A 15,255-nucleotide genomic window follows, 5' to 3' on the forward strand; every position below is an offset into this window, starting at 1 on the left:
CAATTTAATTTAATTTAATTTAATCTTCGTTAATCAGAAGATATATCGGGAAAGATGGACGTGATTTCTTACAAAGAGTATAATATATACACACACGTAGAGCTTAATTTTATAATTATCGTTTTAGCATTAACGTAAATGGACTAATTACTGGCTCGTATTTGACGAACTCGCGATAACTGTCATTTGAAAATCATATGATGTAATAATCAGGGGCGCGTAATGGATGTAAATTAATTTTTGATTAGCTCCACAATCCACCGGAGGATTATACCCCGGGCACTGTATTCCGCGCTTATTTATTTATTAACAACGCACGCTATTTGCACGTCGGAGTATACACTTCTAAGGGGGAACCGACGGAATATTTTCATTCGATCAGACGGTACGACGTTCAATATTTTATTTGCCGTTTGATGTTAAACATTTAATCGCGGCGGCACAATATTGAAACGCGCGGTTGCAATACCAATAATGGTCCACTTTCGGCGATCAAATTTGGAATGTACACGCTGCGAGCTCTATCGCGTTCATTCTCCGGGTACGCATTCGAGCGTACCAATATATTTCGAACGCTGCCGAAATGTCGATCTCACCGCGTCATTAGACACTAATTGAAGAGATTTTTTTCCTCCGTGAAAACCGGACAACAGTCCGATTGAGTTATCGTGGCCGATAACAGCGACACACACGGAAAACTGAAGGTTTAAAAGCACAAAACGCGTACCAAGCGTTTCGCATCAAGCGAATTTCAATTTATAGCCATTTAAGATTTTCATTCGTGCGCGAGACTCAAATAAATACCTTCTATTTTATCGGTCAATAATTTAAAGTTCGATGCGATGGGACGCAATGCAAAAATCAAATGTCGCCAAGGATTAAATGGGCGACTATTGCAAGCTCGTCCTGCCATTCCCCGCGAACACGACTCATCTCCCGCCATGGTTTTATTGCGTCGGAGATGGGGCGAGGAAAAATGATTGAGTTCGACGTTTCGATGGCGGTCGGTGGTTTTCGATTGTTTCCGGGCGAAATTAAGAGGCTTACAGCGACAAGCCCTCCGAATTGACCTCCCCCTGAAATCGCAGCGATTTTCGGGAACAGCTCAAATCTCCGCGATAAATTCCTGCAATAAATTGCAAGACGGAAAAGACCGAACAATAAATTGTACAGCGTAATAAAAGATTTATCGAGCGTATGCGTTATTTTGTTCATCACGCTACTCTCTCCTTTTCTCCCCCCTCCCCCTCACTCTCTGTCGCTCTTTTTCTTGTCGCATTTGCATAGCAATGATTTTCTTTTCTTACTGTTTATAAAAATATTGGAATATACACTCGAAGAGTCACCATTTTAACGCGATAGAAAAAATAGAAAAAAAGCGATGTATTTATTAGAAATTTATTTAGAGCTCGAATATTTTGCAACCGTTGAAATATTGCTTTATAATTCTTTTTAATAAACAAGCTCTACATATTTTTCTAGCCTTCATTAAATATTAAAACCTGTTATCATGAATTTTCTCGTTGATATGCATTGATCAATTCCCGTGATCACTGTTAGTAACTGCACGAAGCATTTGTTTAGTTAAATAAGGTGTGTATACATCAATCTACCGCTACCAAAGTGTGATGAAACGATCCAACCAATGTGTAGATATTTCGCCGTCTCTTCGGTTTATTTCACACGATCGTCGCTTCGCTTACAGCCTCGCGCGATAACGCGAACACGCGAAATCCCCGTCGTAAAATTTGCTTAGACACGACGAAGCTTTACGATACCTTCGCCAATACGGAAAGCGGGAGAACGCGTGCCTCCCTCGATCGAAAGGAATGATGGCTGTGGGATTTGACATGTATCTTCGTTATGTAGTGTCGGTGCTGTTCGGATACAATATACTGAAGCTTCTGATAAAGGATACGGTCGCTTAGAGAAACGAACGTGCAGTCAAAATAAAGATATATAGATAGTGGGAATGTGTAGAGCTACGTCAAAAATCAAATCGCACAAATTAAATACAGGCTATAAATCCCCTTGAAGTTAACTGCGTTTCGGATAGATGCATCGCATCTAGGTATTCGTACATCATGATTGTCGGGCCGACAACATGCTGCTTCGAAACTGTGTATCTTGTGGTTTGATCTTGAAAATTATCAATTGATGAAACTCTCACATAGACTTACGTGTCTGACGGACAACCTCGAGGCAACGTTGTCGAAGAACTTGAACAGAATCTTGACGTATAATACGAATAACTTCGATGCAATGCGTCTGCCTGAAACGCCACTAATTTCAAAGGGAAAGGCATTTATGACTTCTTGTGTAAAAAAATACCGTAGATGCGCAAGGAAGAGTACAACAATGCCGGATATTATATCCGTAACAGAAAGAAAAAAATAATGATGGAAGAGTGGTAAAAGTGTCGAATAAACCACGGAAGCTGCATGGAGCGAACTTTTTTTTGTCCTTTCGAAGAGTCTGAAGGCAGAGAGAGGATTTCTTTTCGATCATCGGAACTAGGGCTGCTTCTCGTCCTTTCAATCCACCAGCTCCTTTCTCTGCCGTTAATCCCAGTGTCGTAAAAAAAAGGGCGCTACCTCGCACGGCGGGACGAAAGAAAGGTGCTTTTCGTTCTGCGAAATTCAATTCCGGGATTATCTGTAATAAATAAGCTGCTACGTCGACGTCGACTTGCTCGAGTGTGATCGGTGATTCCGTAGATTAAGAGCGGAAGAGAAATCAATCTCGGTGGTTCCGTCGCGTATCTGATTGAGCAGGTCCTGGAAGGAGATTCGTGCCGCGAAAGAATTTTGGATTTCGGCCGTGATTTATTTTCGCCGTGCTTCTTAATCTCGAAGATAGCACGCTCCGAAGTTCTACAAGCTGCCCGAAGCTCTTAATTGCTGTAACTCACATCACAATATACCTATATCTCATAAATCTCTTTCTACGTTAATTATATTTTTTGCAATAGCTTTTGTATTAGATTGCAAAGCTTTCTTATTACTCGGAGTTACGATTACGATTAATAACAAATGTTTTAATAAACTCGCTTTCTTCCTATTGATCGACGAAGTTTGGCAACTAGCTTGTTTTGCCTTACACAATTGCAGTAAAAAAAATACATGTATATTCGTCGTTATGTCAATAGGTTATTATCATCATCATCCGCTCGTTCACATGGCGAGGATTCGTCGAAAGCTCTTAAGAGGCTGCCCGTGTCGGCCGTGAAAGCTCCGGGTAATCTCGTGAGCGCAGAAGGTCGTCGACAAGCGCGGGAATCGCGTCGTTCCTGAATAATTTAGCGCTCTCGAGCCGCCGTTCTCATAGTTATATCGGCGGTTTGTGTAGGCGAACGGTGTGGAAGTTCAAGCAGCAGGATCGGGCACGCTCAGTCGGAGACTATGAGTGACTATCACATGGATATGCTAGGCAGAGTGCTCTGCGGATTCTCCATCTCTCTCTCTATTTCTCTCCGTCGTCGTTTCCCCCGACTCGTCGCTCGCGCGACTGCAGTCGTTATCCGAGAGTTTGCGTCGAGAGTTTATCTCCTCTCGAGAGATATATCTGCACGAAAAACTGTCGTAACGTTCTACTTCCCAATTGTCGGACCGTATGTGTCGTAAAAAAAAGGTAGAAATATACGTTTGTGTACTACACGTGTCTTACTTTTCTAGCTTTCGCAAAACTTTCGTTCTCGAGTATTTATGCACACTTTATTTCAATAATGTTTAATGTGCGCGCATGGATAGTTCGATTTTGTTGAAGTAGCAAGAAATTTAATTTAAATGCAGATCTGAAAATAATTTTTTTTTGCATCATCAGACTAATTGTGACGGACGTTCAAACATGATAAGCAATGCTGTAAAAAGTTTTGTCATTCTAACAACCAGGGTTAATTCTACGTAATTATTTTCGATCCGGTTAAACTTTTAGATATTTTAGCCGTTTTTTTTTATATTACACAATAATATATTATTGTTCGCGAGAAAAATCTGATATAAAGCTGCGTTTGATTTTCAATATGCGTTGTACAAAAATAAACAAAATGCGACAAATATTATCCATAATAGCAATGTCGTTATTTGATACTTACACAAAATTTTATTTCATTTTACATTTAGTATAGATTAATTTACAATACAATTCCTATTATTATTGAAAATTTTCTTTCATCTCCTTAGAAGACTTTCAATTCCCTTCTTGTAAAATAAGAGCAATGTTTATTCAATAAAAAAAAGATTTATGAGTATCCCTAATAAAATGTCCAATTTTTGTTCAAATACATATTTTTCGGAAGGTAACGTCAAACCGCTAAGGGTATCTTGCGAGAGCTCCCTTAAATAGACCGTTTCGGAACTGACCGCCAGATACTGTATGTCTGTAGACGGTAAAAAAACCGCACACACCACAAAAAATACTGACGGGTCCCCGCGCTTCTGACAAAAACCTAGAAAGAGAAGAGAGAAGACCTTCTTTTTTTTATTTCTGTCTCTTTTCGGATTTTTACTCCGCATATACATAAGTAGATTTGCGGCGAACCGACCCCGGGAATTGCACAACCGTCTCGAATTGGCAATTCTCGTTTTCAGCTCGCTTCGTTCACCGCAAACCCCTCCGAGAATTAGATATTACATCAATAGGGGCGGCGAAGATGAGGGAAAAAAAAGAGAGGAAGCCGAGGATCCATACGTGCTACGGGCTGGAAAATTAAGACGAATGCGTCCGCCGGCTTCACTTTGTCCTCGCTCGCCGTTCTCCTGATATTGTTTCACGCCTCCGTGGAGGCAGCCCTTGACAGCAGCCAATCAAGGGATGTATCTCCCGCTTCATGCCGCGGGATACGAACCCGCCACCGAATATCGAATCCCGTCAATGTCCCCCGGCATGACGCGCGAGGATATGGATACTTCTCTCCTTGCGAGAGGGCAAGCCGTAGACACGTGCCTTCCTCTGGAGGGAATATAAGCGAAATTTAACCCTTTAAATTCCCTTTGAAGTCTCGTCGGGTGACGTGGGTCTCCCCTGAGACTTCGTTCGTTACGTTGTAATAATAAACTCGATTTTACATTGGAACTAATCCCAGAAATTCAGTCTGGGATCCCGCATGCTCTCTTTTGTGAACAAAGTATATGGGGACGGTGGTTTATTCCTTAATCATTTCTTTTCGACGAACGTGAGTCGGATAATTTATACTATGCGCGTTATTTTATCTATTTTACACAATTGCCTTTTACACCATCCGTGCAGCAGTTTTAGCGACAAACAGGGCGCAATTCGCATTCGGAGATTCTCATAAGATTAACAATGATAGAGCGCCAGTTTGTCGTTAAAGTTTGTGGAAGTGTTCATTAGGAGTTAATGATGTCGTTAAACATCGTGTAACGTCACGGAGCGTTAATGACGTCTTGCGAACCGAACGCGCACCGTGAAACCCGGAGCGTGAACGCGCTCAAAGATTCGTGTGTACGCAACATAAGCGTATGCTGCGCGAGAATATTCTTCGCGTTTAATACACATCGACGATCTCTCTCATACGTGAGACAATAATGAACCTGCTCTATTTTAAATAAGGACGATTCGTAAAAGAAAACCTCGAATTATCACTTTATTTTATCAATTTCAATATGGCAGCTCAGCTATACGTATTAATACTATTTTTTTGTCGATCTCTTTTGCTTACACCTTGAACGTTAATTATAGAAGTTTTTTTTGCGCTTTTAAAAATATGCATGAAGATACGGAAAGGATTAAGAAGGTGATGCATCATTAATTAAGGCGCGGTTAATTAAGTACTCTGCGGGGGCGGAAGAGTTGAAAGTATCCCCGCGACGAAGGGGATGGTTCTTCCTCGACGACCTTCGCCCTCATCCGTATCCCTTGGCAAAACGACCTTGCATGCAACGAACCTTGAATGCTAATTAATGACTTTCCAATAATGTCCTTCGCAAGCCGCCTCGCGCACGGTGAAGGGGGTTGGTTTTATATAATTTACGGAAGATCGACGACGATCGTTCGATCTTCGTCCCGAAGTTCGAAGTGATTTGTTCTTATTGCCGGCAGAAACTGCCCGGACATTGTCAAACGTTAGACTCTCTTTCCCAACGATTGTTCCAAATTCTAACCGTCGCTTTTCAACCGAACTTGGTATTTATCTTCCACTCGGTAAACAAGATAATTGCCAAAAGTATCCTGCAGACTTGCGAATTCTTCTCGCTCGTTAAAATCTGGAAACGAGAATTTAGAAAGGAGTCTCATTTATCCCCATTCTGTCTCTTAATCATGTTTTCAATTTGTCGGGCATTAATTTAATTCAGAAGCTGCGATAGAACAGTTAAAGCTGAAATCTAAAAGCTTTCAGAAGAATTATTCTTTTCTTATACCGATAAACAACTTCAGGAACGATGCATGAAAGATTTATGAGTGATATGAAAATACAAAACTAACCAATTAAATAACTGGTTTAATCGTAGAACAATAAGTACGTAATGTGGAATTTTACCTCGCGTGCTAATTCAAATATAATACAATTTTTGTTATTATAGTTAATAGTTAAATAGTTTAAAATAATGTTTAATAACATAATATTTGTTTTCTTTTTAAATTAAATTAGTGCTCAGTTAAATTAACATTTTATCTGTAAAATAAAAAACATCTTAAAATTATGAAAAATTTTTATTTAAAGAATTTTAATTTTTAATGATTCGCTATCTCCAGATTCGAAGTTGCGTACTTTTGTTTTATCTGGTGTGTGACGATTAACGTATCGAAACGAAACCAAGAGGGGAAGGAGCCCTCGCGCGAAAATCGGAGAACAGGAATGACAGGGATGACGTTTGCGGTTTTCCAACACCCTTGTTATCGTCTTCGAGCCCCGTCATTGATTATTCCAGAGATGCGCGTAAACATCGAACTAGATCACCCCCGACCGCATCAACCCCTTTCGCGTGGGAGAGAAATCGTAAAGCTCCCGTAAACATCCGTAACTACGGTGGTGAGAGTAACGTCCCTGCGTTATAAAGAGCACCGTGAAACCGGGCCAGCACGAAACACCACACTAATCAATATCACAGCGTTAACATTGCGACGTTCGACAGTTCCTTAGCATATAAATACGCGAAAGGATATTCGCTTCAGCGTCGTAAAAAAAATGGAGTGAGAAACGAGAACGGAGACGCCGTGCCAATAAAATAACTCAATGAGAAAGGAAATTGCGCAAGGAAATAATATACGCATCGTAATACGCTAATCTTATAATTCCACGTTAAAATTATTCGCGAGATAGAATTATCCAACATTAATTCTGGTATGAGTTACTTTAATAACTAAATACGTTCTTAATGCTCGTAATGGTAGTACAGCGGAGAGTAAACGCGGTTCATTCATACATATGAATAATCGAGCGCAATTAACTTGCGTTATGGCCGTAATGAAACATAGCCGGGATGTTTAACTGACCGAGTGTAATTTAATTCGCTATAGAATTAATTTCGATAGCTCTCGCGCGCGATGGCCGGCGCAATAATATTTTGCGGGAAGGGCTTTAACTTCCGGCCATTGCGAACGAGGTCGCCGTAAAACTTGGAAGTCAAACTTTAATCGCCATTGGAGATGTGCATCGCGAAAATCGAGTTGCAGCCCCGCGCTGCTTTGTTAGTTTTGCAATTAGCTCGAATTTGACTTTCCTCCGGAAGTGACACAAATCGTAATTGCATCCAAACAAATTTCATTCGCGAGATATAAAACAGTCAAATGAACGATGATCGTTTTAACGATCGTTATAATCTTTGATTTGCTTCTCAAAATTCAAAAAATACTATGATTAAGATTTTGCTAAAGTATCTAAAAATGTTGTTAGACGTTGATCTAAGAATAATTTATTTTATTGGATCGTCAAAATAATTATATAAGACATTTAAACTGGTTGTCAGAATGCCCAAATATTTTTTGGGCATTGCAGAATTGCTCATCATGTTTGATCATACTATATAATTATTTTTATCATGCAACAAAATTATTTTCAGATCTGCGTCTAATTAATTTTTTAACAAAACGTGTTCTCTTCGTATAATTACTTAATGAGAATATCTTTTTTATTATGATGTCAAAACTGTATTACATAAAATAAACTGAGATTCATAAAAACCACACGGAAGGCACGAAAAAGCATAGAAAAGCACATATTCAGTCTGTTTTCCAAGTCCATTAGATCGACAATGTTACTTATGCTTATGTCGGTCGGCGGGACACCGCAAAGAGAGAAAGGATGTTTGCCTCCATCCGAGCTCGTTTGCCGCCATTGTGGCGGGTCGCGAGAGAGAAGTCGGGTCACGGCTTTACGCGGGTGAACTTTCGACGACGACGACGACGACGACAACGACGCGGATGACGACACGGATGGGAGCTCGCAGCAAGGTCGTGAAAGTTTTCACGCGCTTGTTCCATGGAAGCTGTGTAAACAGCCCGCCGAGACGGGGGTGCTCCGCTTACTAACGTCTGGCGTTCTGTTACACGACTCCCCGCGCCCGTCGCTCTCTCTTTCTCTCTCCGGAGTCTAATTATAATCAGATGACAGATTCTAGCTTACTCGAGAAACTATGACACGAAAAACGACGCGACGTTTCGACTCTACTCTATGATGTAAATCTTTTTCTTTTACGTATGGTTTTACTCATTGTACAACATCTCGATAACTTTGTAACTATTCTGGAGATTAAATTGAAAACACGAGAATGGAGATTGTTGTGATAATTATCGATAATTATTTTCAGCTCTAGTCTCAAAGGCAAATTATTTCGAAAATAAAACACCAAATTATATTTTTATGAAGGTACATTTGATGCGAGGGATCCTTTTATCAAACAGTCAAGTAAAAAACAAATCTAAATTTTTAAGTATCTTTCTCTATGCATACATCCCTCCGACCGATACGCTTCTACCGGCATAAAATTCTCGCTCGACGGTAAACGATCGGACTGAATACTTTGAGCACGACTGCGAAGGCTGTACGTCATTACTTACATCCCGTTAAAGTCCCAGAAGAGGGCGATTCTCTCTCTCGCTGGAATACCCGGCGAACGAGATCAACGAGGGGAACGCCGCGCCGCTCGGTGGCTCGCGCTATTCGCCGGTATATCAAAAGACGCAAATCAGCTAAAGGAAGGGAGGATACGCAGACGCCAAAGAAACCCCCTCGTCGACGGCCACGATACGCGTTGCGGCGGCGGTGTATTCGCGATGCGGAAAAGTATCGTACCGGCAGCGGCGGGCAGAGAAAATAAATCGCAGCCCGGTATAGTATGCTAAACGAGAACAAAAGCGTGCGCGCGGGTCGCGCGGCATGTCAGCCCGATTCCCTTTTGCCGTGTATGGCGAAACTGCATGGCGAAACGGGGCGCAAAACGAGGCGCAAAAGAGCGTACGGAATCCTCCTCCACCTCCCCGTCCTCCTCCGCGCTTCTCCGCCTCCGGAGAGAACGCAACAGATCAAAGGATACATTTGTTTGTTGCGCGCGTCTCGTTTATTACGTTATTGTCGTGATATCGGGACGGGCGCGATAACAGCGCCGGAATGCTGTTCGCTTAATGCAACGCGGTTATTATTGAAATTGGAATTGCATTGGTTTATCGGACGTGATCATCTCGGCTTTGGCCCGCCTGTGAATACGTCGAATACGTACATCGGGATATTATGTCGGCGGCGACTGTGAAAAACGCGTGGGCGCGAATCCGCGCGATTTTGTCGCCGAAACGTTCTGAGGTGAGAACTCCGTTTCGAAATAAAATTTCGAGTGATAATTAATGCGTAAAGCCATAGGCATACGAAACAAACCTCGCATATTTTCTAGCTATATATATATTGTATGTGTATTAGCTAGTGCTGAGCCTGTCTTATATCTCTATGCGTAAATCATGATTGAAGAAATGCAAATGGACTACTTTTCTGAGATACCGTTTTCATTCATTGATTCAACCAAGACCCGTTTCAATCGACTTTAATCTCGGTTTAATTCACTTGTTATCTGATTCAAGTTTCAAAAATTAGAAAAAGATAAAGAGTAAGTTAAACTGAGATTAAAGTTAATCGATACACTGAAAAAAAAAAGTAATATATCCAATAAGATATGTAGTTGCGGGCTGCCAACTACAGATATACTCAATACAATAATATATGCTATTGCAGTATCAACATTGTATTTGCATTAATTGCAAATATTATTGTATTGAGTATTTTGTGTAATTGGCAGCCCGCAATTACATATGTTATTGGCTATATTACTTTTTTTTCTGTGTACATTGGTAGAAATGGGCGATCAGGATGTAACGATGCATCTCTTTAATGTCAGGTCAGCATTCCAGCATTCCCCAAAGTAGCGGGAAACAAATCCTTTCCGGTATCCTATCGAATATACCGACATGATAGCGTGAGAGTCGCCTCTTTCCTTCCTTTTCCTCCTTCCCCCCCCCCCTCCGCCCATTTTTTGTCGCCTCCCGTTTTCTGCTCATTTTTCAGTTCTCCAATTCCCATCAAGACGCGCGAAGTTCCGCCGAGACTACGAGAGAACGCGAGTGGCATTCCTCCCGCATTTCTTTTCGCTTCTCTCCTACCGTCTTTCTCCTTCCTTTTTTACGGCGTACGCGATTCTCTTTTTCGCGACTCTCGAGGCGTCGGCGAAAACAAAGCGGATTCCCTCGCGTAATAAAGAGACTTCGCTCTGCGCAAAAAGGCTTGACCGTTCGCTTCTTTGCCCGTCATCTCCTTAGCGATTCAGTCTTACTCTTCGCCTGCTCCTCCGCCTTTCTTTCCTTTCTGACGGGAAATCTTGTATCGGAATCAGAAAAAGGCTTTTCACGGCTTTATGTTATTCCGACATTTACAATTTTAAACGGCAACACTCGGGAAACTTGTAATTATTATTCCTGAATGTATCCTGTGCAGTTTGCCCGTAAAAGCAGTCGAGTTAGATTAGCCGTCGATTAAAAAATTAACGCAAAGCGCAGTGTTTTCCAAGTTGCCGTGCATTTAATAATCGCACTGCAGCTGTGCGATTGTTTAAGTAACTATGGATTCTACAGATTATTATGCAAAATCAAAGTGACAAGCAAAAATTTACACGATGAGATGCTACAAAAACATAAGAAAAAAGGCCCAAGTCACGCTGGTATTCTAGATTCTCTGTTTCGATTGATTCATTTCGAGCATTCACGAGTATTTATTTATTTTTCTTGTAGCATTCTACAATATCCCATCTCTTGCCTCCTCTACCCGGTGGCGGCCAGGTGGCTAACATCCCGGGAGAAAGACGAGGCGTAGAAACGCGGGGTGGTTTTCGCAATCTCACGGTGGCCATAATTCAAATCCAAACTTGTCCAATTGCCCGCGCTCGTCGCATTATACCGCCGACTTAATCCAAACTTTCGTCGCCGCCGAGGTTAAAGCGAAATTCAGAACGGCGACACCGGCGTCGTACCGCATGTTGAAACGTCCGCCTGTACGCGTTTCCGCGAGCGGAAATATGTGCCGCGCGAATTTCTTCGGGCGAGCGCTCGCACCTCGCGGCTCGGGACAATGCGAAAACGGGGAGAAAATTACGTTGCTAAATTACCAATCCTATAAGCGCGCCGCGAGAGAATATCGCGCCCCCTCCCCCTCCCTCCCTCTCCCCGTCCGACGCGGAAACGAAACTGTGTGGCGGCAGCCCGGAGAATCGAGATGAGAAAAGCGAACGAGCAGTCGCGGCGCGCGGTGCATGCAAATTAATCTGCATCTCGAAAACGCCAGGGCGAATTGTCCGTGATAAACGACGGCGTCCGATCTCCCGCCTCGGCCTTCCAGATTAATAAGCGATTACACGAGGTGTAAAATAAGGTATAAACAAACGCCGTTAGGAAGTAAAATTTCTCATAAAGTATTCCCGTCCCTATTAATGATCCATATAAATTTTGAAAGGCGTGCGTTAAAGTTCTTGTAAAAGCGGATTTGTTCATACGGGGATGAGGAAAATCGAGAAAGATGGTGGATGTATCCCGGGTAGTAATCCAGAGCTTAATTCTGCTTGAACATGAAACGGAATACTCGCTTTGTGCCATCCCAGTCAAGGTACTTTCATAATAAATGAGCTATTAGCGGGGGACCGAAATATATATTCACGGTGCAGAGGTAAAAATCAAGTTGAGCAGAGTGTCACTTAAAACTCTCGATCAATCAGAGTTTACTCGTCGAACTAGTTACTGTTGTTAGACAAAACTAGTTACTGTTGTTTGAAAAATATTTAAACTGCTGCAAGATGAAAATTTTACTTTTAACGAGATGAGTCGCCATCGATATAAATATTGTAATTTACGAACTTGGAAATATTTTAGAGACACTTTGGTAATAAACTAAATAAAGTACTTACAAGAGTAAGAATATTTTATTTAAAACAAATTTAACGAAGTGTCGCATAAATAATTAGGATGTAAGAGGATTTGGACTTATTTACTTTCGATCAGCAGATCGCGATTGAAAGTCGAAAATAAACTCGATTGATTTCCCTGGATCAATCCAGTAATAGTCGGATTTAATTGTAACTTGCATAGCAAGATAAGTTCAATATAGGTTCGATCACTTGCGAGTCCGCAGGGAATTCGCTCTTGCATTCGCGAGATCGTAAGAAGAAACCAGGGCAGAGAGGCGAGTCGAAAGTGAAGGGCGAAGCGAAGAGAGGGATGAAGGGAGAGATTCTCAGCCGGAAAACACGGCCCCGAAGCGGTACAATTATATCTCGATTAAGATTCAAGAATGGATTTCGCGGGAGCGGCCCGGAATATGCTTTTTGCCCTTTTTGAGGCGCGAGAGGGAAGGAAAAGATAACGAGGAGATTAAAAATCACTTGGAGCGCCCCGGAACGCAACTTACGTGGAAATTTCATGTCGGATTTAACGCAACTGCCGCCGCCGTCGCGTCTAGTTCTATGATCTCGAGAACAGCCGCGCGATAAGAGAGTCCGGCGAACGAGAGTCGAGATAATCCGACGGGAATTAAAGTAACTCGACTTTCGCGCGCGGAGTGGAGTTTCCTCCGAGGGGAGGATGTACGCAAAGGGGAAAAAAATCCAGCCTCACAAAGAGGGTCGCGCTTCCTTTCTCTCTAGGCTTTGGATTTACATGGCGGACTAATACTTCCCGTTTCTCCTTCCTCTCGTCTGCCGAAGACAATTTCTGCGGTTGTTATTTCACCCCGTTCCTCTGTCGCCGTTTTTCCTTCCGTTTCGCGAACCGCATCTTCATGCGCGTCCTTTTCCTCCGCTCGTAAATGACTTTCGCGCGTACACGTACGCAGTAAAGTCGTCCGCGAAAACGCCCGCCCCCGCACTTTTATGTGCGTTACGTAAACGCGAACGCTTCATCAGACCGTCGCGGTGAATGTAACACCCACCGGAAAGTAGATATTCCTCGGAAGAAGGACGAGTACATCGCGATTGTCTGAGAAAACTCGTAGCTACTTTACTAACTATTTTTCCCTCAAGAGCAGTGCGTTTTCAATTTTCTAACCACGTGAAAAGCCCCATTTAACACATTATACATATGACGAGTTTTACGAAAAAAGATTCTGCAATTTTATAAATTTTATAAAATTCATAAAATTTATTTGCACAGAACTGTCTTCATTGTCATAATTTCAGGAACCGCGGATGGACAGAATGCTCACTGCGTTTCCGGCACTTATCGCTGGAAACGCAAAGAGGATGAGGTGGGGGAGACGGGAGGAGGAAGGCGGGGGTGACCGCGGGAGGGAGAAGGGGGGAGGGGGCGAGAATTCAATTAAGGACTTACCCGATGCATTTAACGCCCCGTAAAGCCGGACGCGAGAGTGCGCAAAAACCACCACCGCCGGGGAGATTTTCCCCCCTTCGGAACCGGCGAGGATTTGCGCGACGCGACGCGGCGCCGCGCGTCGTCCTACAAATGCATTTGCCACGCACAATGAATGCCTCGCCTGAATTGTACACGTTAATCCGTCGGCGAAGTTGAACCTGTAAAACGCGCCGCCGACAGGGAGAGCAACCATTAAACCGATACATTAAACCTGAGCTTCCTAAATTCCGCGCGATAGCTTCACGAGATGGGAATAATAAACGGTGAGATTCGATTAAGCACATCTTGATTTGATTGAGTACGGGAAGCGAATACGGGAGAATCACCAGATGCGTTTCGTAAGTCAAAATGCTCTTTACGTCCTCGGCGACTTTGCGACTCTCATTTTGAGAGTACAGAATTGAGAAAGGCCGCGACGTAGGATGACGTTATCAGATGAAACGCCACCACCGAGCCACCGGCCGGTTGTTTCCCATTACGCCATTGTACTCGACGACTACAATGGAAAGTAATTAACAATCGGGCGTCCCCGCGCGCCATTCGTATTTATTGCGGCGCGGCGATATCTCGTGCCGTTTCGCGATAACGGGCGGGAAACGGTGGAGGTCTTATTCCGACGGGCAATTAATTTCGATTACGGTCGCGGGGTTGATGTTAAAATAATTTGTCAACACGTTCCGGGCACTGCTGACCGCGGTCTTTATTAGGTCGTGATTTAATAGCAGAGCAGAACTATGGACAACAAGCAGCGCCATGATTCCGTTCGGCTGCAACTCCGCGAATCAATTTCATCTCGACGAATTTCTCGAGGGTCCCCAACCCAATGAGAGTCTGCTGCAGCATCAGCGATGTTAATCTTCCGGCACGATAATTCCACGTCCAATAGTTACGAACGTCCAATGATGCAGTAGCGTACTACGTTTAAATGGTACCAATAATAATGCCAAGCGATGTGTATCTCGTTGACAGTAAAGCAAAGCTACTCTCTAAATCGCCGATGGAGTCACTTGAAAAACAACTTGACTCGAGCTCAATTTTCACTCTGTCAGAGTGACGTTTCGCTCTACGAACTTTAAAGACAATTCATCTAAATTACTTTTTTTTTTTTTGAAAATCACGTTTTACCTTTTAAAATGCTGATTGCGTTGACATCGAATATATGAACGCACGGTCAACCGTAATCCGTGGAAGGACATGATTGAATCAGATATCGGATCTCGGGGTCACGGTGTTAACTTCCCGAAATATATCTCCCCGTCGAGACGCGCTTAGAGGAGAGCGGAGAGCGAACATGTCTCCAATTATCTGTAATGATGTAAAATCGCGCGGCGATAATGGGTCGAGCGGGCGTGCAACAAGGTCGGGAGACACATGTTCCCTATTAATAGCCGTGTGCGTCTT

At 42.9% G+C, this 15,255-nt stretch overlaps 1 protein-coding gene across 9 annotated transcripts in view; it reads right to left on the reverse strand.

Annotated features, from left to right (window-relative positions):
- LOC105832186 overlaps positions 1 to 15,255 on the reverse strand; it is a 546,626-nt gene that overhangs the window by 63,610 nt on the left and 467,761 nt on the right. The window lies entirely within an intron of this gene.

This window comes from Monomorium pharaonis, chromosome 1 (genome assembly GCF_013373865.1).
Source record: "Monomorium pharaonis isolate MP-MQ-018 chromosome 1, ASM1337386v2, whole genome shotgun sequence".
NCBI lineage: Eukaryota > Metazoa > Arthropoda > Insecta > Hymenoptera > Formicidae > Monomorium > Monomorium pharaonis.